The sequence below is a fragment of the Gymnogyps californianus genome, chromosome 5 (genome assembly GCF_018139145.2).
Source record: "Gymnogyps californianus isolate 813 chromosome 5, ASM1813914v2, whole genome shotgun sequence".
NCBI classification, from domain to species: domain Eukaryota; kingdom Metazoa; phylum Chordata; class Aves; order Accipitriformes; family Cathartidae; genus Gymnogyps; species Gymnogyps californianus.
Genome location: NC_059475.1, coordinates 15,701,776 through 15,725,820, shown reverse-complemented (window position 1 = coordinate 15,725,820; position 24,045 = coordinate 15,701,776). Strand labels below are relative to the sequence as shown.

At 40.9% G+C, this 24,045-nt stretch overlaps 1 protein-coding gene across 3 annotated transcripts in view; it reads left to right on the top strand.

Annotated features, from left to right (window-relative positions):
- The window catches only part of PIK3C2A (phosphatidylinositol-4-phosphate 3-kinase catalytic subunit type 2 alpha), a 77,482-nt gene that overhangs the window by 4,660 nt on the left and 48,777 nt on the right, over positions 1–24,045 (top strand). Inside the window, exon 1 of one of the 3 annotated variants that reach the window (XM_050898199.1) lies at positions 16,572–16,608. The exons of the other annotated variants lie outside the window; for them this stretch is intronic. The gene's annotated coding sequence lies outside the window, so the exon portion shown is untranslated. Of the gene's footprint in view, positions 1–16,571; positions 16,609–24,045 lie in introns of those variants that run through there. 3 annotated transcript variants of the gene reach the window in all.

The window sequence follows — 24,045 nt, the reverse complement described above, 5'->3', positions numbered from 1 at the left end:
AATCAATATGTTATTACATATTTTTTCACGTCATCTGCAGTTTATATAATGCCACTGTCATCATAAAGCAGATGAGTAGCCTCTGAACATTAGGCAAAGGCTAAGTATCTACCAGATATTTACAAGATTGTGGTAGTAATTTTAAAAAAAGCCTGTCTTTTAGAATTATATCTACTTCTGTCCTGTCATAATTATATGCACGTGGTTATCACTCAGTTATTGCAGGGAAAAAAGGGAGAGTCAACATGGGGGTTTTATTCTTGTGGTGTTTAGGTTTTTTGGTTTATTTATTATTATTTTTTTATAAACCTTGGACTAATGGGGGGAAGTCAGCAGTGATGTTTCCCAGGAATTTGTACCAGGCCTCTGTGCTTCAGTGTTATCATACATTATCCCAAAGGAGGTACAAAATGATGTGAGAAAGTTTGCTGATGACAGGGAATTACTTAGAATAATAAAATTGAAAGTTGACCTTTTACTTTAGATCTGCAGAGTATCTCATGATACTCAGTAGCTGGGTGATAAAGCAGCAAATGGTATGTTATGTGAGTAAACTGATTTGCCTTGAAGAAAAGGCGTTCTTGTTTTTGGGTTTTTTTCCACCTAAAATGGCAAGCTCTGGACTAACTCTCTGATTGCTCAGGTTGCGGATGTGTAATAAGAAAGTTCTGTGAAAACATCAGTGCAATGCTCAGTGGTGGTCAAAATGGCAAGTATTAGGAATAATGGAATTGCTAGGAAAATGGTGGCATAAAATGCAAAGGACTGTTATTACTGCATAAATCCATTGTACACCTGTACTGTAAATATGACATGCAGGCCTACTCCTGTAATGTAATGAGTGGCATGCTGGCGGTAGATAGAAATGGTCACTATTTCTCATAACACAAGAAAAAAGCAGTCAGATCAGGTGGCAGATTCAAAGGTACATGCTGAACGTTGCTACCTGTCTTTCCTTGGTATTGCATGTTGCAATTTCTCAACTGTCTTCTGCTCTGTGAAGTTATCCCACCTTTTGGGCTGGATTGCAAATCAGAGTTAAAGTATAAGCTTTTTAACTGCTTTGTGGAGAAAGTTGAGGTAGGATCTGATGTATCTTTGAGAGATTAAAGTTTAGACCACACTTTTCACTTTCCTATGCATGTTGTGAAAAGTACAGTTCTGCTCTTTAGGCACTGTGGATGAAAAGTGCTATTACCTTGTGTTGTCATGAATTGTACGAACCAAAGGTCTTCCTTTTCCTTTAGGCTTTTAAATTATGGTGCTTAGTTCCTGATGAGAATTGATCTTTAAGTGCAGACAAAGTAATAATCAGTGCCATTAGGAGAACTTGGTGCTGAAAATACAAAATGCATAGCCGAAGAATGAATGATTAGTTGTTCTAGGAAGAAAAATCTCAAAGGATGGGGGGGAAGCACAGGTGAGTGCAAGGGGGGTACAGCGGTATGACCAAGTGAGTGTGAGTGAGTACATGTGAGCATGGGCGTGAGACGGAGCAGGAGTCAGTGTGTATGAGCAAATGGGCATATGGGAGGCGTGTGAGTGAATGTAAAGATGCATCAGTGTGTATACATTCTGGTGAGTGTGCAAGTGAGTATGAGCATGCACAAGCGTGAGCAAGCATACAGGTGAGTGTGTGTATTGAATGTTTTTCAGGAAATATGGAAGTGGAGGATTTAAACCAGAATTTATGGCCTTTCATTTTTGCTCCACAGAGGTGTTTGAGGAGAGGTGGCTCTCATTCCCCAGTCCCCCGCCTGTCTGGAGTCTTCGTTTTTCCCTGCTACTCTTCCATGGGGAGTGTGCTGAAGACTGAATCTTCCAGTGAAAGAGTAGCAAGACCACTTCTGGTCTGGAAGCCATTTCCCCAACCTTTCTAGACTCTCCGCAGCATGAAACACCCTTTTGTCCACTGTTTCATCTGGTTATGCTGAAATGAAAAATGCATGTTTGTGGACATCTGTAGAATAGTGCTGACATTATTTACAGTTTTGGAAGTTGAAAATAAAACACACCAAAAAATGTATCTGTGCTCATTGGAACAGTTAGTTACAGACTGGACGTGTATTTGTTTCCTCACACTGAAAAAAGGAACAGTATTTAGCAAAAAGTATTGTTGGTGTCCTTGTTGGACCCCAGCATTATCTTTTCCTGAAAAACTTGCTGAGGAGATTTGAATGTTACAAGAATGGGAGGATATGGTTGCAAGTTCTACTCCATCCTGCGTTGTTTTGGACCCTGGCCATCAGGAAACATTTTGTCTACTTCAGAGATGAAACACTTTCTCTTCAGTAGTAGTATTATGAGCAAGATGTGTAAATAATATGTGGCAAGGGGCGACTTCATTACAGAAAGGGAAGTCATCCCAACTTTTCCTTTCTTTGATGAAATTTTAAAAAGAGATTTCTACAAAAGGTGTGCCAGGGGCAAATTTGCATGTTTTGTATTGACCTGCATAAGCCCTAGCTAAACATAAAAGTAGCTTAGAAGTTGTTTCACTCTGCTTCTGTCACCTTTTGTACTTTATCAGCCATTGATCTTTATTCTTTGTCAATTCATACATGTTTAATACTGCATTGCAAATATTTTTCCTCATCTCCAAAAGTATTCATAAAAATAAGGCTGGGTGAGAATATTTGAAAGAGCATTGTTTGTAATTTTCTTGCCTCTGCCAAGCTGTGTGTCTAGAAAATGGAAATACAGGCTTCTACCTACTGCAGAGGAATGGAAATAAATCATAATGCAAGCTCTTTCAAAAGAAGTTACATATCCTGGAGTAGGAAAACTCACAGATCAGTATAACATTTTGTTGCATAGCTTGAGCTTTATTTCAAAAGATGGACTCTATATAGATATTTGCTTTGGTATCTAACTGGTAATTTTACTGAATGTATCTAAATTGGATGAAAAGTTACATAGTTGACCTGATTGACTTACGTCACAAGGGGGAAGTGGGAGAAGGACAGTTTGAAGCAAAGGGTACAGAAAGCCTTGTGGAGAAAGAAAATCAAGATTGCTACATCCTCCTGCAACTAACACTCACTTTTAATATGTTTTTGCAGAAGCAGGAATTAAATAGTGATATGAACGTAAAAGTAACACCTTTAAAATAATTTTGGAAGACCAACATCAAATCAATTGTGCAACTAAACGGCCATCACACTTTAATTACTTAGGCACTGTTTTTTCTTACAGGCAGTTTTACTATAAAATATTTTACAGTGGTTAGTGTTCATACTTATTCTGTGAAATAGGTAAACATTAAGCCAAGGGTTTCATAGGTTGTGAAGCAAAGAAGTTACTCCTTGTTGTGGAGCAACTGCCACACTGGAAATAAAAACCAGAAGCTTTGATTCCAAATCTGTTGATACAACTTAGAAGTGGAAAAGCTGCCCTGTGAACCAACACCTAAGAGCTTCCTAGAATTGGTTAGCTATGTGCTGCCTACTTTTCTGATGTTGACATTGGATTAAAGGTAGCTAATACTGCCTTTCTTCATGGTACTTGCTGCAGGTGTTTACAGTTGTAAAAGACAGTGGACATGGAAATGTCTGAGAGACAGACTGACCTATAAAATAGATCAGGGCGACAACAATTCTTCTTCTGGACATTATTTTCTTCGCTTATGTTGTCAGATCTTCTGGCCTTACTCCCACATCCTTCCATATCCCTCCACCAATAAAAATGTAACGTACAAAGTAAAAGCTTTCATCAGTCTATCTGAAAGCACTCTGCAATTGTTCCTTGTTTCACAAAACCACAGTTAGATAACGTCCATTTTGCAGGCTGGTGAACTGAAGCCAAGACAAAGTGGTTTGCCTAAAAAAACTGTATCTGTTGTAAAAGTGTTATCAAACTCTTTCTGTGGGCCTCAGGCTGCAGATGTATAATTTCATCTAAGAAATGGTGCAGGTTCTGTTGCCTCATTACCAGGGGACTGGAAGGCCTGTCTCGCAACAAATCCTTTTCATCCATTCTTCTCTGGCATGTCTGAGCCTCCCCCCAAAACTTCTTGTGCTGTATTGGGTTTGCGTGGCAAGGTTTTGGTAGCAGGGGGGCTACAGGGGTGGCTTCTGTGAGAAGCTGCTAGAAGCTTCCCCTATGTCCGATAAAGCCAATGCCAGCGGGTTCCAAGACGGACCCACCGCTGGCCAAGGCCGAGCCCATCAGCAACAGTGGTAGCGCCTCTGGGATAACATATTTAAGAAGGGGAAAAGAAGTTACAGGGGAGTAGCAGTTGCAGCCAGAGAGTGAGAATATGTGAGAAAAACAACTCCGCAGACACCAAGGTCAGGGAAGAAGGAGGGGGAGGAGGTGCTCCAGGCACCCCAGCAGAGATTCCCCTGCAGCCCGTGGTGAAGACCATGGTGAGGCAGGCTGTCCCCCTGCAGCCCATGGAGGTGAACGGTGGAGCAGATATCCACCTGCAGCCCGTGGAGGACCCCACGCTGGAGCAGGTGGATGCCCGAAGGATGCTGTGACCCTGTGGGAAGCCTGCGCTGGAGCAGGCTCCCGGCAGGACTTGCGGACCCGTGGAGAGAGGACCCCATGCTGAAGCAGGTTTGCTGGCAGGACTTGTGACCCCACAGGGGACCCACGCTGGAGCAGTCTGTTCCTGAAGGACTGCACCCCATGGAAGGGAACCACGCTGGAGCAGTTCGTGAAGAACTGTAGCCTGTGGGAAGGACTCATGTTGGAGAAGTTCGTGGAGGACTGTCTCCCGTGGGAGGGACCCCACGCCACAGCAGGGGAAGAGGGTGAGGAGTCCTCTCCCTGAGGAGGAAGGAGCAGCAGAAACAACGTGTGATGAACTGACTGCAACCCCCATTCCCCGTCCCCCTGCGCCGCTCGGGGGGAGGAGGTAGAGAAAATCAGGAGTAAAGTTAAGCCCGGGAAGAAGGGAGGGGTGGGGGGAAGGTGTTTTAAGATTTGGTTTTATTTCTCATTATCCTATTCTGATTTGACTAGTAATAAATTAAACTAATTTTTCCCCAAGTCGAGTCTGTTTTGCCCATGACGGTAATTGGTGAGTGATCTCTCTCTGTCCTTATCTCGACCCACAAGCCTTTTGTTATATTTTCTCTCCCCTGTCCAGCTGAGGAGGGGGAGTGATAAGAGTGGCTTTGGTGGGTACCTGGCATCCAGGCAGGGTCAACCCACCACATGTGCAAAGGGACATGTGGAGCCCCTGCAAATCCTCCTGAAGAGTCATCCTTCCCCAACCTACCCAACAAATCACACAGTCTCTGTGTTGAGTGGAATTGCTGTACTCGGAGAGATGGAAACAAATATTGCTTCCCATGTTATTTTTAAATTAATACTATTTTCTGAGGTTTTAAGGAACTTTACCAACTGAAGTGGCTGCACAAAACTTTTTTTAGATACTCAAACACAGTCTTAAGGCTTTATCATCTGGTCAAGGCAAAACTCCCTTCACATTAATGACTTCAGACATAGGGTCCCTCATAGGACTCAAATTTTGGGCAAGAATTGATGTCTTGCATCAAAATATTCTGACTTTTATACCACTAAGGGTTAGTAGTAGACTGCAATCAAGTTATTTAATCATTTAAGGGTTTTCAAAGCCATTAAAAGTATCAGCATCAGATTTTTTTAAATCCTTATTTACAACAACCACCCAAAACATTCATTCCCAGTGCTTAATGATCACAGAGGGACATACAGTTTAAGCATGGGTTTAAAAAAAAAAAAAGCTTTCAGTACAAGCTCTACCTCTGTCATCACATCTGTCTGCCTTTTGCCATTAGGCAAGCAGTGTATTTATCTGTGCAGTCCTTTGTTTGCAAAGGTGCTAGTCATGCTCTATTAGTAGTCTCTAATCTCCATGTGTGTGCTTAGTTGAGAGCATAATACAGCATTTGTTCTTTACTGATGCACTAAAGGTTTCTAATGAGTTGCAGAGTCTTCAGTGTTATAAAATTCTATTTTGACCCTAAATGACTTGGGGTAGGTCACTAAAATACTAGGTGGTGAAATAACTGAGCATGCTTATTTGAGCTTCTTTAACCTATATGCTTATTTAAGAAAGGGAAAAAAGGAAAAGAAATACCGTAGTGGAAAAATGTTATTGGTGATTACACTCCAAAAGGTTAGTGAATTCTCAGAATTGTGATATCTGAAAGGAGATTAAAGAAATATGAGTATTTTTAAAGTAATTTAGGGTTAAAAGGGACTTTCTGGGAACAATCTAATAGTTATGGAAGAGCCTGTGGGAAGCTGGATACCCGAGTTCTGGTCTTAACCACATCCCACCATGTGGCCTGGTTTTCAGAGACTGAATATACTCCAGGGTTTGCTGCAAATCCCCTTTATTGAGGGCTCAGATGGAATATTAACAAATTACATTATGATACACACTGTCATGGAAACAGATAGTTTCAGCTTTTTGCTCCCCTCCCTCTCTCCCTCCCTCCCTTCTCTCCCTCCTTCCCTCCTTCCTTCCTTCTGTATGCAACATAATAATAGCTTTTGAGACTGCACATAACAGATTCCAGACTTCCAGGGAATGGTTTAGTTATCTGTGAGATCAACCCTGTTAATTTTGTTGCAAATAGAAAATGGGTAAAGCTTAATTTCCGCTAAAATCAGATTAAAGAAGGATTCTTTAAATACTTGCAGTGTAAGCCCTCTACAGCTGTCAGGCTATCTGTCCTTTTCCTTAGAAAACTGTGTGGTGACTGTAAAGCTCATGAAACTTTGATGTGAGAAAAACTAAGCACGCAGAAGTGGTATAATTGAGAATAGGATTTTTAGCCTGACTATTCCAAACTGTAGGATTTGTGATAACAATAATTTTGGAAAAGAAAAAAACCATCTGTTTCAAATCCATATATTACCCCTTTAGTGAAAGCTGTATGCACACTCAAAGATATCCAGGGAATTCTCTAAAAGCCTGGGAATGTCTCTTGTATTTTCAGGGTTGAAAAAAGTCCACTTCTGTCTGTCTTTAGAACAAGCTATTAAAGTCTTTCTCAACCAAAGAGAGAGATCAGAGATGATCAGTACTGTGTATTCTCTGCTGCTTTAGGAAAAAGTAGTAGCCAGGAACTAAATTTATAATACTTCACAGCATAGTAGGGCCATTTTATAAGACTAGCATGTTAATTTTTATTCAGGTTTTAAATTTTATAAAGATTGCTTGGTTTTAGAAAAATTCTGGCTTTTCTGACTTAAACCTTGTGGATTTCCAGAGGTTTTTAATATTAGATAGGAGATGGGCAATTTACTTCATAATCTAATGACCAGGTTAGAGTTGGACTTGTTTTTAATAATGTGAGACTAAGAAGGACAGGGTGACCTTGCTAACAGAGTATGAACACATAGCTGAAGGACCTAGCTTTTCATTAGTTCGGTATTTTAATACGTAGTCTCTCACAGGTCAAGGATTCAGCCAGGTACCTTTGGGGGATGCCGAAACATTCCAGGTGGATTCAACCATTGGTTTTAGTGGGACGAAGCAAAGATGATTTTGTTCTTTTTAGGCTATGCTTTCAGTGAAACCAGAGCAAAACTTCCATTGATTTAAATACAAACCCAAGATAATGCTTAATGCTACTGTGATGAGATTCCTGACTTGGATGATGAATTTCTTCTCTTCCAAAAGACTATATAGTATTCTAATGGAAGTAATATTTGCAGGTGACATACACAATTTAATAATTTTTTTTTTAAAGGCTTGGGATTTAGTTAAAATGAGGTAGCTAAAAATTTTTCCATTAAGAAATTTCAAAGAGTCACTAGACCACTCTATGCTTTCACCACACACACGCATAAACTTAAATACTTGCTGCACTGTGGCAAATTAGGTATGGTATCATAGGCAGAGTTAGCCCATGACACTATATTGAAGTGCCATTCCCTTATCCGCATCCTCTTCCATATCCTTCAGCTACTCTTGAGTATATTTCTCAAGCTAAGGACCATTACTATTTAAAACTTGGTATTATGTTTATATTTGGAAAATAAGTAATTTTCTTAACATTAATACTGTGTTTGCAAATGCTTCAATACTGCCTGAGCCCTGCTCTTAATTAGGATGAGTGCTGTATTTCTCCATGGCCTGATGTGTCACTGCTTCATTGCAGAAGGATGACAGTAGATCCCGAGAAGGTTTGCTGACAGGTGATTTCTCTGACACCTTGGAAGATGAGAAGTGATGTTCCCAACGTGTTCTGCACACCCACACTTGGGTGCATAAGCTTGATCCTGACAGAGTTCCTGATATATTCGGTAGAACTATTCTGATGGATGAGGAGTATCCACAAAGACAGGGTTCGTAATGAGGCCAGAACTGTGCGGTACACTGATTAGCTGTCCTCGTCCTTGAAGTTTCTCAGTGAGCAGTGCATATGTGAACACACGCTACTTTTTTCCTCCCACGCACACAAGATCTGCATCAAGTTGTTTAAGTGAGTTGTGACATGTATTAATGCTGTTGGCTTCTTTCTACTGGGGGCTGACTACTGCAATCCTATCTGAAAAGTTTTCCACCAGACTCGGAGATCATTTTCATTAAAACAATATCTGGTTTTGTCCCTCAAGCATGGGTGTCTTTCTGCTCATGAATGTAAATGGCAAAGGCAAGCAATAAATCCCTTTGAATAATGTGCCAGTACTCTACTCTTACATAACTGTCATTCCTAAGTAGAAGATACTTATTTACCAATTAAAGCATCTTGGCAAGGATTTCAGGCATTTTAATTTAATTCTGCTGCTTCCAGAACATCCATTAGATAAAATCTGTTGAATTTGAATCATTGACCCTTAACCTGAAAACTAGTTTTATAAATATCCTCCAGGAAACACATTGTCCGCTTAACTTCCCCTATGAAAACTACAAAAAATTGTATACCAAAATACAAAGATTAAGGGCCAGAGCCATGACAGAATTAGACTTACACAGGGATATGAAAACTACCTCACTGAATGTACTTGATAGGATAATTTCTTTTCGGCAGTATACACTGTGTTACTACAAATAAATGCATGACATAAGGAATTGTTCAATTTTTTTTAATAGTAGAATATTTCCATTGACTCGCAATGCTTAAAAAACTGTGAAGTTGTGTTACTGATGAACGTAGGGTTACTACAAGAAGCTTTATGCAATTAGCTCATACCAGAAAGGAAATAGCAGATTTTGTTGGGGAGGGCTTGGATCTTCCATGGAGCTGCAGGAATTTGGGCAGCTGGGAGAAGACCCTGTAGCCTCTTTCTTAGCAGCCTGCCAAAGAGATCACTGTGGAAGTCTCTTGCTCTAGGATTCCTCCTGGTAGGGCTGGTTTTGTTTTGTTTGCTGTATTTTAATTCTTCGATATGGGATAATTCAAGTGAGTAGTCAACATGAGGTTTTATCATCCTCTGCCTTTGGATGTCTGATTAAGCATGACTTGCTGTGATTGGGATTTTAAATACCAGAAGGCTTCCCAATTACCTCAATTACCTTTACCCAGGGAATGATTGCTATTTCCAGGTACGCATCCTGTTGCCCGCAGTTTCTCCCTCAGGTTTTTCTGGCATCATTCTTATATTAACAGCCCTTACCAAAGCATACTACAGACTAACAACTATCCCACGGTACCTCCTGAGTATATTGCAGCACTGACACAGTTTCTGCCTGTGTTTTCTAACTCTTCTACTTCCACTCCATTTTAGGAATGTTCAGAAGCTTCGTTTTATTTAAAGCCTTCAAATGATAGAAATCGTGCATATCGCATAGAACACCTCCTATCCAAAAAACATTTCTTATAACTTCTTCTCTGGTTATATAAACCATCTGTAAAAGGAAGTTATATGAAAAAATAGATTAAAAGTTATCACAAAGTATTTACAGTAAAACAAGTAGTGAAATATGTTATATTGTTTCTGTTCTTCAGTTCCATGTTCTAATAGCTCTTCTGGCCATAATGTATTTGGAAAATAATAGGAGTAAATATGAAAAATCTTTTATGAATTTCAAATGCATGCCCTGTCATGCCATTTTGTAGAGAATGTTGCCTAAATTGTGTGGGACATACCTATGTTTCTGTGCCAAGATCTGTAGTAGTATTTGGGCTTCTAGTGCCCAAATTCCCATTTACTGAAACAGGACCTGGGTCCTAAGAAATTAACCCAAGAGAAGATTTTACTTGCACTTGAAACTATCAGCAGTATTTTTTGATTGCAGAGCAGAATTTTCTTCTTATGTTTGAGCCTTAAATATGTAACTCATATATATAGTCAGCTGAAATTATTGTATAGATTTTGAGAGCCATATGCAGATCTTACACACGCTGAAAACACATGCAAGCTGTTGCATAACAGTGAAAGAATACAAAAATAACTATGGCATATTTTTCTCTTTCGTTCATTACTAACACTGATATCCCCTTTCTCCCTGAAAGAAATCAACAATGAAATATCAATAGCAACATACTGTTGAATAAACATCTGCAGATGTAAGCAATAGCCATTTAAGCTTGAGTAAACACTCAGAACAAGAAAAGTGAGTATTAATAATAAAGTTCAAAATTACCAAGAAAAGGCATTGTGAGACTAATCTAGGAAATCATACTGAATTTTCAGAAGGTATATTTTTGAGGAAGTAAGACAATCTTTTGCTTTCTTTGGGAGTAAAAAAGAACCTGTCTCCCTCTGCTGGTTTTCAGAGAAAAAAAAAGAGTTTATAGAGACTAAAAAATCATAGCTGCAATTTTGATACAAATTACCAGATGTTCCAGAATTAGGGCTTAAAACTTGTTGCTTTTAAATACATAGGAGTCCCCTTGAGGACATTAGAACTACCTGTCTTCATTAGCTGAGGATTGGTAGGTTTTTGTAGTATTACTCTGTTTAAGTTAATAGTTTCTCAGTATATTTAACATGATTTCTTTATATGTACATCTTTAAGAAAATATAAGTCAAGATAAATTTAAACTGTTTAGCCTTTAATTCAAACATCACTGAATCTTGTAGCTGTCCTGAAGAGCAGCCTAATATTGGAGTCGTAAGTGTAGATGCATAATTTTCCTTTCCTGCATAGTCTGAGTTAGCGTACTTTATAATTCAAATTATGAGTTTCTAATTTCTTTCAAATATGAGTTTCTAAACTGCTCCATGAATATAAGTCACAGGCCATAAGGCTTTTGAAGGCCACACACAGAAGAATAGCTACAGCACTGAGCATAGCTCGCCAGTTATGACAACTGCATGAGGTTTCTTTGAATTGCGCAGGGACTGTGCTGTTGAGGCTGGCTGCTCCGGGATGGGTGCTCACACCTGGCCAAAATGCAGCGTTGCCCGCCCTGCTGAGCTGCGAGCCCCCACAGTGCTGTTCCCCCAGACCGCTCCAAGGGCAGCGAGACACCCGCGCATGGTCTGTGCCAAGGAGAGTCTATCAGCGGGATGGGGGTGAACTTTGTGTTGCAGTCCCCACCCCGATGCACAAATGTTTGGGAATTTCCATGGAACAGGCGTGCTGCACAAAGTAAGTACCATGTTCTGGTACACATCATGGTATCTGCAAAGAGATTTTTGTCCTTGGTATGATATGCTCCATCTTCCTATTGTCAGAGGAAACACATTTGTCCTTTAATAGTCCCAGTGCTTCTACTAACAATTTCTCATTCACAAAAAGGATACTCTAACAACAGACATCAAGTTTATTCCTTCCAATTAGTTAAAGGCAAGTAGCAATTCCAGTAGTTGAATCAAGGCGTTCATCTGTTAAATTTGGAGGGCTTACATAAATGCATTTTAGGCTGAGAAGAAAATTAAGGCAATTTTGTTTTTAAAGTGATTTTTTTGGGTTGTTTTCTTTTTGTTTGTTTGTTTTTACTTCCCACGTGTTGCCTTCACCAAAACACATTTGTTATGCTTTGTTACATGTAGCCATGCTTTTGATCTGGGTATACATCAAGCTTCCTGGTATCCCAAGTATTATTTTAAAAGGCATCTGCCAGCTGCAGTTTGTCATATTTCCAGTTAATACTAGTGTCAGTATAGTTAGTTACACAAGTTGATTTGATTTTTGCATATGTTGTGTTGGAATTTGTCCTGGTTTCAGCTGGGATAGAGTTAATTCTCTTCCTAGTAGCTGGTACAGTGTGTTTTGGATTTAGTGTGAGAATACTGTTGATAACACGCTGATGTTTTAGTTGTTGCTAAGTAGCGCTTATCCTAAGTTAAGGACTTTTCAGTTTCCCATGCTCTGCCAGCAAGCAGGTGTACAAGAAGCTGGGAGGGAGCATAGCCGGGGCAGCTGACCTGAACTAGCCAAAGGGATATTCCATACCATAGAACATCATGCTCAGTATATAAACAGGGGGGAGTTGGCCCAGAGGGGCGGATCGCGGCTCTGGCATCGGTCAGCGGGTGGTGATCAATTGCATTTTGCATCACTATTTTTTTGCCTTGGGTCTTATTTCTTTTTTTTCCTTATATTCCTCTTCCTTACAATTATTATTATTATTGTTAGTATTATATGTTATTTTACTTTAGCTGTTAAACTATTCTTATCTCAACCCATGAGTTTTACTTGTTTTTGATTCTCCTCCCCATCCCACTGGGAGGGAGGAGGAGTGAGCGAGCGGCTGCGTGGTGCTTAGCTGCTGGCTGGGGTTAAACCACAACAGAATTCTTTGTTGAAGTTTGAGTATCATCAGGGTAGTGAGCACAGCTCTTACTTTCTCCAAGTATTTGACCAAATTCTCTCATGTTTATTCTGACTGTAGTATGCAATTTAAATTTTAATAAAAATGTTACTTAATAAAATTGTATGGATTTTTACTGCTTGTCTATCTGCAGCACACTTTTTTTTTTTTAACAAGACATAGCTTTGCCAAGTGTGTCCTGAAAACTCAGGGGAACTGTGGCATTTGGTGAATGTATCACAGACAACATATATAGTAGCAAGGTAGTGAGACTGCTGAGCCACACACCCTGTGCATTGTATTTACATGGACATGTTAATAACTTCCTGTGTAAGAAATACTTTAAAACTGATGTAATGTTTTCATGTGGGGATGTGACTTGTAATTATCCATTCATAAGCAAGTCTGCAGGCTATGTCATTGTTCCCTTCATTGACTCAACTATCTAGGGGATAGTGTCATTTTACCTAGAAGCTGGGCTTCCAATGTGTCCTGGTTTCGGCTGGGTTATATTCCTTTTCATTACTATTATTATTATTATTATTATTATTATTATTACTATATTTTATTATTATTGTTGTTAGTATTATATTTTACTTTAGTTATTAAACCATTCTTATCTCAACCCACGAGTTTTACCTTCTTTCCCAGTTCTCCTCCCCATCCTGCTGGGAGCGGGGAGGGGGAGTGAGGGAGCGGCTGTGTGGTGCTTAGCTGCTGACTGGGCTTAAACCACGACACAATTGCAAGCAGTTATTTCTCTTGAAGCAGAACTATTTTGGCTGCCCAGCTATGGAGAATGCTACGTGGCATCTGATATACAAATGCTATTTCTAAAACTGGCTGGTACTGCTTCTAGAGTGCACCCAATAATTGGTATGTATGTAATGTGAATGTAGCTGAGAAACAATGAAAGCAGAGGCAAAAGTACTGATGTTGGAATTGCTCTTCAGTGTAAGGGGTGAAAGCAAAGGAAGGAATAGCATATTCAGTTTGTATTCAGTGTGATAAAAGGAAATCAGTACCTATTTAACATGAAGTACCTTTAGAATATTTTGCAAAAATGAGATACTGCTAAAAAGGATGGGCTTAAATTATTAAAATAAATGCAGAATAGCAGGAAAAATTTCTGACAAGAAGGAAATAATTTCTAAGGAAAGGCACAGAAGGTTCTTGCAGTTATCATGGTACTGGTAGGCAGGCTTGATAATAGTCTAAAATTCTGCCCTAATCCCTAGAATGAACCAAATCATCTTTCCTATCTCAACTTTTATGATTCGTATTTGATCTGGTCATACTGTCATATATTACGTAACGTGATGGAGGTTGGTCAGTCAGATAGTCATGATCTTGTTGAAATTGTTGGCTGTGGAAGCCGCCCTTTTTTTAGGCTAAGCATATTAATGCACCTTTGGTTAGTGATGGATGAAACATAGACAAATGGTTGTCCCAGGACTAAAGCCTGTGGGCAGTGAGTCGGAGGTGTAATCCAGAGCAGTTTCATTTGACCTGTGTGTGAGGGAGAAAGCAGCACAAACACCATGGGAACTGTTTTGCACCAGGAGGTGCTGGTCCATTAGGATCCCAGTAAGAAAGGCACTCCACCTCTGTAAAGTATCATTTAAACTGCTGTTTATTAGAGCCAGCACTATGAAGAAAGAGAGGATAGCATAGATAATCCTACACCTCTATAGATGCTGGGAACCCTCAGTTGTGCAGCATTGAATGGGTGCAGCACACTCTGCAGACCCATCTGTAGAAAAGGGTTTCCCATGTCAGTCATTATAGGACTTTCTTACAAGAAAACAATTCTGTCCATCATTTCTACTGCCAAACAGAAAGGGTGTTCACGTGGGAACCTCTTGCTGCACTTTTAGATACAGGCAAGGACGCGCAGGTGGTGTAATCGCCGGTACCAAGTGGGAGCTGCCTGCAGACTCCTGTTACAATGAGCTGCAAAGTTGACCCTGCGGCCAAGGGATACGCACAGCAGAACACAGGTCTGAAGGCCAGGCTGTACGGGCAGCACAGCACAGCACAGCACTGGCCTCCGTCTAATTGTTATGTGGGTCACTAACTCCTCCACGTACAGTGGTCTCCTGGCCAGGATCACTACAGGAGCCCAACAGAAGAGGTGGCCAGGAGACATGACTGCCAGGACAAAAAAACTAAAATGCAATCTGAAAAGAAAGTGTCTTTGGACAGGCAGTCTGGAAAGTAACCTGGACCTTGAGAGCAGAGTAGATGTCTTCTGCTGATGCTCCGTTCTGTGTTCAAAATTGGAGCAGAATTGGCTTATTGATTGTCAGTACTGGAACGGCATTAGAAAGGGTCGATTTCTCCTCTTAATAACTGACAACCTGAAAAATGCTTGATGGCTTAGATCACAAGGGTAGTAAGAACTCTGGTAATTTTTTTAGTCTGTGTAATTAGAGAGTCACGCCTATGATGCTTCTACAGGAACAGACTTCGTGTCAGCCTTCCCAGTCTCCATTTTGCTCTTGTTAAAGTCACCTGCAAGGGCCTTCATTGACCTTAATGGTGCTAGGTCAAGATTTATCCGATAGAAAATGCTTAGATGCTAAAATGGTGGGGTTTATATATAATCACAGAGAAAATGTCACTGCCAGCAATGTATTTATTACTTATTTTTATTAATTCGTTTATATTGTAGCTTCTAAACTGACACTTTTTCAGGTGTCTTCTATGCTTCATTAAGCATTTTGTATTTTTTGGAACTTAGGTGTGCTAAAAGTGCTGAATAAAATACCAGTAGGCATAAACTGAATTCTTTGATTATTTTAAGTAGTATCCCCTGAATCGACGGAATATAAAGTTATTCTCTCTGGAATTCTTTTGCATCTACATTAGAAATCGTATTGTTACTTTTAAATGCCCATTACAACTTTTTATTTGATCTTATGAAAGGCCCATTGTCTAAACTTTGTATAAAATCCCACATGCAATACTTTCGAGCATAGTCAAAGCATTATATTCTTTTGAAGCTATTGTGAAGGTCAAACCAAAATATTATCTTTTTGAAACGTGTTAGTATGTCAGGAAGGCTGGAATTGACAACAGGGATGTGCCGGGGCCGGCGAAGGAGTTTCTGAAGTTAAATTAAGCAAAATTCTGTTTAGTGGAACATGTTGTTCCAAACCACTGGAGTCGTCAACTGGCAAGTGATGAAACTATTTCCGTCTACAACTAAACCCCATGTGCTACGGAGCAGCCTCGTTTCACTAGCGTCACTTCTCAGCCTCGTCCTCCGATGCATTTTCTGTTCCCGGCGGGCGCGGGCAGTACCCTTCCTCCGCGGCCAGCGGCAGAGGAAGTTCGTTGTATCTGCGGCTCAGCTCCAGCCGCCCAGGCGGACGTTTTCGGTGCGTTGTGCAAGTTTCCAGTCATGCCGAACGTTCTTAGGAAGATCGGGCGATAAGGGGAGGAAATGACGGAGAGTCACCAGAGCCACCCAGCCCCCGCTGCCGTGGCCCACGGGGCCCGGCCGCCACAGCGGCGACGGTTACAGCCGGGCCCCACCGGCCGCGCGGCAGTTACCGGCCCGTTTTCCCGGCGGGGGTCGACCCCCGCCGCCGGCCGGGCTCCGCAGCGTGCCGCGCCGCCGGGGCGGAGGCGGCGCTGGCCCCGGGGAGGAGGCGAGGGGAACAGGTGAGGTGGCGGCCGGCCGGGCGCCCGGGGCAGGGTCCAGGCGAAGCGGTCGGCGCCGCGCCCCGCCCCGCCCCGCCTCGCCCCGCCCCTGCCCATCTCCTCAGGGCCGCGCCCCGCCCCCTCCCCCGCGCCAGCGCCAGCGCTGCGGGCCGGGGCCGGAAGTGAGCGCACGGCGGCGGCGGTTAAGCGGCGGGAGGGGGGCTGCCGCCAGGCTGGTGCGCGCGTTCCCGGCGGCAGGCAGGAGGGAAGAAGGGAAATGGCCGTTGCCGCGGGGCGGCGGCGCTGCGAGGTAGGCGCGGGGAGCCCCGCCGCTGGATGTCGGGACGAGGTTGGGGCTCTGCTCCCTTCCGCTGGTCCTGTCGCTCCCTGCCGGTGTCCGCTTGCTTCCCCCGCCCCCCCCCCCTTGCCCCGCTTCGCCCTTCCTTCCTTCAGGGGTCGCCGCGACGCGACCCTCGGCCTCCGGGCGCTCCCCGCTGCCGGCTTGGCCTCGGCGCGGCTCCGGGCCAGGGGGCGGCCGGTGTTCCCCGCGCTGCCGGGGCGGCACCTGCGAGCGGCGGGGCCCGGGGCTCGGGCCGCGGTGGCGGGTGGGCAGCGGGGCTGGGGTCAGCGCTGCCCGCACGGCTCGTCCCCACCTCTTCGTGTCTGTGCGGGCTCCTGCGAGCCGGGAGGCGGTGGCGACGAAGGCGCTGCCTGCTGAAAGTACTTCATCAGCTAAGTGCGTTGTCTGAAGCGCTGGAGCGGTGCTGCTTCTGACGCGGAGCCGTAATTCCGAGGCGTCTGAGGGGCTGCTTGCGCTTCATAACACTCCAGGTTTCAGAGGTGCTTTTTGTACCTGAGGGTGAAGTGTTCGGCGTGGCACGTAGCTGTCACCTGGCGCTGAGCAGGAGGCGCTTGGGAAGGCTTTCGGGAGCCGGAGTGCTCTCCCTCTGTAGGGGGGACCTTGGCTGTCGCTGCATAGACCCACCAGATTTACAGTTCCTTTTTATTCATCTTCTTACTGGCTTTTTGAGTGGGTTAGCTAACCTCGGTTTGGTGCGTTACAGTGATTCCAGAGAAGCTGGCTGTTTACAAAGCTGGTCCTTAAACAGCTCTGCTATTTCCTCCAGGAGCTTTTCAGATATTAGAAGTAGTACAGGGAAGCGTGTAACTGGCTTACTGTTCACAACTTGATCGAGTTTATTATTCTGCATGAATGCAATAAAAAAAGGTACACCTGCATCTTTGTTAGCACAAGTAACCTGCCACTAACAGCTATGCTGTTGTTGGGGAAAGAGAATATGGTAGCAAGATGCACTCAAAAAAAAGAGCTTGGAAGAAAGGAAAGATTCTGATGCTCTTCCTCATCATTGTATTACTTATTACAAATGTGGTTCTAGAGCATAGTGCAGTTAAGCTGATTTGGGATAGGGGAGAGATGCAGAGGTTTTAAATAACAGCCTTGCATGTTTAATGCAAATCTCTTTCCGAAGGGAACTGAAAATTCAAGAAAAAACGTGTGATGTTTGTAAAATGTTGTGCAATACCGACTTAGACTATAAACTGTGTTCAAGAGTAGTAGTGGTGGATGATTTATGAAGAATCCAAAGGGAAAGCGGAAATGGGGCTGGGGGAATGAAATCTGACAGACGGAAGTATTTTGTTAGTTGGTTTTGTTAGATTTGAAGGCAGTTGTGTCCTTCATTCTCCCAACACTGAGAGTGGGCCTGGAAAAAACTTTCTTTATGCGTCTGGGAGGAAAAGAATCTGCTTAAATTGGGCTCATTTACCACATTTGTGGGAGCGGCAAAAAGGGACTATAATGCCCACCAGGTTAATTATTTTTTTTAAAACTGAAAGCAAGTTGAAGCAAAACTAGTAAGAATAAATGGACAGTGAAAGAAAGTTGCATAAAAGATAAAGGCAGTGGGAGAAAGCACAGGGAGAAGTAACAAATACTTGAAGTTAAATGGCCTTTTGTTGGGGGAAAAAAAACCCACAAACCAAACAAGTAATAAACTGTAGTCCCACCTTCTTAAATGTTGTGCTGTATTTGAACAGTCTTTTACATAAAGATGCTTGTTTATAAAAAATACATAGGTGGTCTCAAAGATTTAAAATTTTGATTGATTTAATAAAATAGATTTGTCCTATTTAATTACAACATAATAGTAATCCTGATTTAGATAGTTGAGGTTCCACTTTCCTTTTGGAGTATTATTGTCATCATTAAGAACTCAAACATAAAGGTTCATCAGTACAGATAATCACTGTATATAAATTGATGATTTAGTTATTTTTATCTCTTTTGAGTAGCTCTCTATGTAGCAACAAAGAAAATTGCATGCCTTAAATGGAAAATGATGCATTTCAAAATGTCACGTAAAAAAATCTTTTCTGAATTTGTGTTCCTCTGTTTCTTACTTCTCAAACTAAATTAACTTGAAACTGCTGATATTTCTTGTCCAGTGCTGCTATTATATCTGCTATCTAGCTGAGGAAACTGGAATTAAAATGTTGCTTAAAAAATAAAAATGCTGAGGTGATGTTTTGGGGTTTTTTTTTTTGATGTGTTAGGCTTTGATGTGGGACCAAAACCAGACCAGTATGGGGCTAGAAAAATGAATGCTAGATTTGAATTTGGTTAGAGCAGGATTGCATGTTGTTTGTCTTTAAAGTCTTGAACAATCTTAAGGCTATCTTATGGAAGCTTTAAAAATTGCAATAAATTAACATTGATAGGTAGGACAGTATAAGCATAATGCTAACATGACTGGAATTCATAAAATATAGTATATATTTATAGTATATATAAACACACATAAAATGTGTTTTAAGGTCAGCCTTAATGACATGCAGGTAATGATCTTCCATTTTTTAATTTTAGAAATATTGCCTTTTAGTGTCCACAGTTAGTGCAGAAATTACTGTGGTATTTATTTATTTATAGAATAGTACAACAAACTTAAAAATGAGAGAGTATAGCACAAATGTAAATAGTTTGCTTTGTGGAAGTGTAACTGTAAACATATTCCTCTATTTTAAGTAGATGATGTGGATATGTAATTACTTACCAGAACCAGAGTTCAGTTTTTATCAGCAGTGGTCAATAACATCAGTCATCTAATACAGCATTCATCCAGCCCCTTTGTACACGAGAAGGTTGCTGTGATGTCAGTTGTTGCGGAAGAATGCAGAAGTGTTTTTTCCAGACTGGATGAGTGAAGGAGGAAATGTTTCAAAGTGTGCCAGTAGTGATAAACCTCACTTAATCTATAAAAGATTTAGAATAAAATGTTTTCCTCAATGCTCACATTAAAAAAAGTTATGAGAAATATTACTTTGATCTATACCTTAGTAGAAATGCAACTTGAAATTATTTACTTAGAGTAAGTTTAGTTTGTTCCAAGTGGTGGTCACTTCCGAGTGCTTTCATTGAAGAAAATGAAGTAGAGAGTGAAGGTATGTCTGCATATTTCATGTAACTTGTAATTTTTCAGGTGTGTGGCATTAAAGTTATAAACAAAACATCACTTACAAAAAACCAACCATAATTGGAAACTTGCAGTATGTAGTGTATGAGAACCTCATGGTATTTGAGTTAAGAGTATGTCACTTGTTCAGATCTAGAGGTTAGTTACTGCATGATGACCTAGATGAAATAATTTGGTCCATGTAGAGTTTGTAGCTTGTACATTTCAATAGTGTAGTTGATATTAGTAGTTATAGGAGACACATGGAGAACAGGTCATCGATAACGGATACGGTCTTCTACTTAGATTGTAGTCACAGCAGAAAAGCAGAGGGTGGTGACAGTGCTGAGTTATAAGACGAGTGTTGAATGAGTTCAGCATGCAGCTGGACAAATTCCTAGAGGAAAATATCCATCAGGGGGCTTAATATTAGAGAAGTTACCTCAGGATTCAGGAAGTACTTGAGTGGCAAATTAGTGGAGACTAGAAGAGTATTTTGAGGAAGTGTCATTACATGCTTGCCTTGGTTTAGCTTTTTTCCATTTGCATTTCTGAAGCCACCCTTAGAGACAAGTTGAGAATGAGATCAACCTTTGGTCTGACTGAGTATAGCCATCCTGTTCAGTTTTCTACCAGTGTAGTGTTTTAAAAAAAAGAAAAAAAAATCATTGAATCAATACATCTAATAAGCATTTAGTATTTTCTAATGTGTAAAACAAAAAGGTACATGTGAACAGTGCATTTGTTCTATCAATTAATAATCAACAATTCTGCTTAATACTTGCATAAATACTAGGTTTATGGCTAAGAAGTATCTGCTGGTTATAACTGAAACTGTGCAAGTTTCCTGCCTGAGGGGAAACTCATCTGCTGAAGCAAGTGGTAGAAATAATTTGGCTACTGTAGCAGAATTGCATTTGATTAGACTGGTAGGTTGATACTAATACAGTGATATAGAGTTAAATCTGGGACAGAGCTGTGGTGACATGGTTTTTCTATCCTACGGTACTAATGTTTTTGATTGTTTTGTTGAAGGTGTATACTGTGCACTGCTGCACAGGGACTAGAGTAGGATCTTTGTGGGGGAGGGTTGTTTCCATCTCCCTGCGTTAATAGCCACTGTACATTGCATCATGAACTTCCTGCATTTTGCTGCGTTTTGAATGCTTTGTGACACGAGGAGGATATTTGCAGGGCTTACTTCAGGCATATAACTTAAAATTTGGGTTTTTACTATGGTCCTCTGTCTATGCTGTAGAATGTTACAAAACTATATGGAAGGTATTTGGGCTTCTCTATTTGGGTAATTAGAGCAGGCAGCACAAATATTTCTTTCCTCTTTTCTCTGTCCTCCCCGCGCTCTAGACACTTTCTGTGTTTTTGATTGAATTGGTTGTGTAGTTTAAAATGTTGTCTACCTTCTGCTTAGTACTACTGGTATTGGGATTATTGAAAGTACTAGTATAGATAGATGCTCCAGGTAATTTGTCACGCTCTGCTGTGATCAGGCCTGCACGGTATGAATAACTAAATCTTTGTTTGCGATATTGCTGCATGGATAAAGCCCTGAGCATCCTTGTCACCTTCTCATAGCTGACCCTGCTTTGAGCAGGTAATGGAACTAGAGACCCCCTGAGGTCCCTTCCAGTCTTAATTGTTCCATGAAAGTGATATTCCAGAGTAAAATTATTTTGCAAATCATGGATTACTGCTCAAATTATTCAGCTGGGGAATCAAAATATTTGGGGCGATGGCATTACTTAAAAAATAAAAACCCCCAAATCCTAAACAGTAGCTAATGTTGATTCTGTGTGAAATATTTTGTATTGCATGAGTGTTTTCAAGTACCCTTTGAAAAGAGGGATTGGTGGAAAAGAGTGTGAATCGTAAGGGTGACATGGAGAAAAGCACAACTTTAGAGGTGGCTGAAAAGCAAGAGACCCAGTAAAAAGCTTTTAAAAGCAAACTTCTGAAACAGGAGTGGATATGAAAACATTATTCTGTAAGGAGAAACATTGCAACAGAACTAAAATTCTTAGCCTTTGTCAAACAATGCTGGTAATAGGCTTGGCTGTAAGGCATGGAAAAAAAAATCTTGGCCAAGTGCATCAGAATGAAACAGCCTGGGATGCCATCAGTTTCATTATTGCTTTTTTCTGGTATCTGCATCCAGAAAATACTGGGCAGGAACAGAATTGCAGGTATGCTGTTAGAGAGCTGAGAAAAAAGTAGGGAGAAATACAGAGATACAAAAGTTGGTGAGTAGTTCTACAGCTGATGAAACCAATGTCAAGTTTCCTGTTGATTTCTGTCTTCTGCTGATTGGCTTTAAGGATTTCTTGCCATGATTCAAGCATTTATAAAGATTATCCTGGTAATAAATCCGTGGTGCCCAATAATATGAGCTCATACTACTGTTTTCTTCTAGCTGTGACATCTAGTGTTCTTGGTGGTGTCAGGTTGCTTGTTTTTATGAAACTTTTATGGAATTTTTTTATCTTTAAGACCCCTATCTCTTCAACAGACTTAAATGAAATTGTGATTGGGTTCAAAATTAGAGGGGAGGAGTATAACAGCACAAATATGCCGAAGAAGCTTGCAAACATACTGTACCAAATCTGCATGTATCCACATCTACTGGTGGAGTGGCTTGCAGTGGCTGATGGTACAAACCACTGGTTCAAGAACGGGAAGAGTGCTTTGTGGCAATGGAAAACATATGATCTGTAGGTAGCTGTAGCTGCCTACACTAAGATTTGGCTGGAACATCACGACGGATGCTTCCACTCTTTGTCTCTCTTGGAACACTGATCAAAAACCTCAAGATTCTACAGTTAGAAAGTATGCCATAAAGTATATGTATATATATAAAAAAAGTAACAGTCTTCTGCACAGTGGCCTGGATGGAAATTGATTTAAGTAGAAGAGTTCATAAGTGTTTTTATAAGCACTGAAACAGCTGAGGCTGGATTTTAAGGGATTTGTTGCCAATATTGAAAGACCTTGAAGCATTCCCGGACGCTTCCTGTTCTAGTACTGGAAACACCCTGTTCTTACCTAGCTCTCAAGATCAGAGGTTTTGTGATGGAATTGTACTTTTTAGATGTAAATGAAATTTCAAAATTGAAGTTAAGAGATGCAGTTGCTGGTCTTGGTACAGCTGCTTAGGTATTTATGAGCTGAATGATTTGGGCAAAACAGAAATGAGTGCTGGTTCAGAGTTTGCTCAATTAGAAGCTGCACCTGTATTTAAGCTAGTGAAATTGTCTTTGAAGATTCTGTAGATATGACCCAAAATGAAATGGATTCAGTCTTTCAGTTAACTGTGTTAATCGCATCTGTAGGGGGGCACTTTCTAATTTTGCTAAGATGACTGGATTAAAGAAGCTACTAAGTTTTTAGTGGAAAGATAGCGTGATAGAACTATATACCTGAAACACTAACCTTTCAGGACTACTTATGTACGCATTATTGAAAACCTTCCAGTTTAAACCTAACAGTATTTTAAAAAATAACAGACTTACTCATGACGACTTCTTGAAGTAGCTGTTCAGTTGTTTCTCGGTTTGTAGCTATCTGAATGCATCTGGCAGAGAGGGCTTTTGAACATCAAAGTTCTTGTGTTTTTTCTTGCTAAGGAGTTTTCCTGCTGTGGCAAATGTCTTGCTATGAATTCCTTTCCAGATGATTAGTACTTTCCATAGTATATTACTGCTGTCTTACTTTGCTAAGTTTTCCCTGGTATCCCATAAAACTGCTACCGTCTCTGGTATGCAGGCAAGATTTGTTAATTCTTAAGTTAGCTATCACTCAGTGTTAGGCAAATGCCTCAAATGTTTTTTTAATTAATGGCAAAGTAACCACAGAGTTATTGTGAAAATTACACTTGTTTTGAGGAAGCTCTCGCTACTGTATGTCAGGGCATTACTTTATAAGGAATGCAGGAAATGGTCTGACTTGTTATCATTGCTTCTGTATTTAGTGCTTGGACTCTAGGGAATTTATGTGCACTGATTTGTGATAACTATAAAGTATTTCTTAAGAATGAATTGCCAAATAATATGTTCTGTGCTTGTTTAGCACTAGAACAAATTATAAATAGAATGCTAAAAGCCTTGGGTTTTTTTGAAAAGAAAATTTTGTGCAACTCAAGTAGAGAAGAATGTTAACGTGTACATGAGCAGATAGTGAGATTACCTCTGCTTAAGGTAACAGGATTTATCTCTAATAGAGTCATCCCTTGCTCACTAAGATAGGAAACTAATTTAGATTTTGGG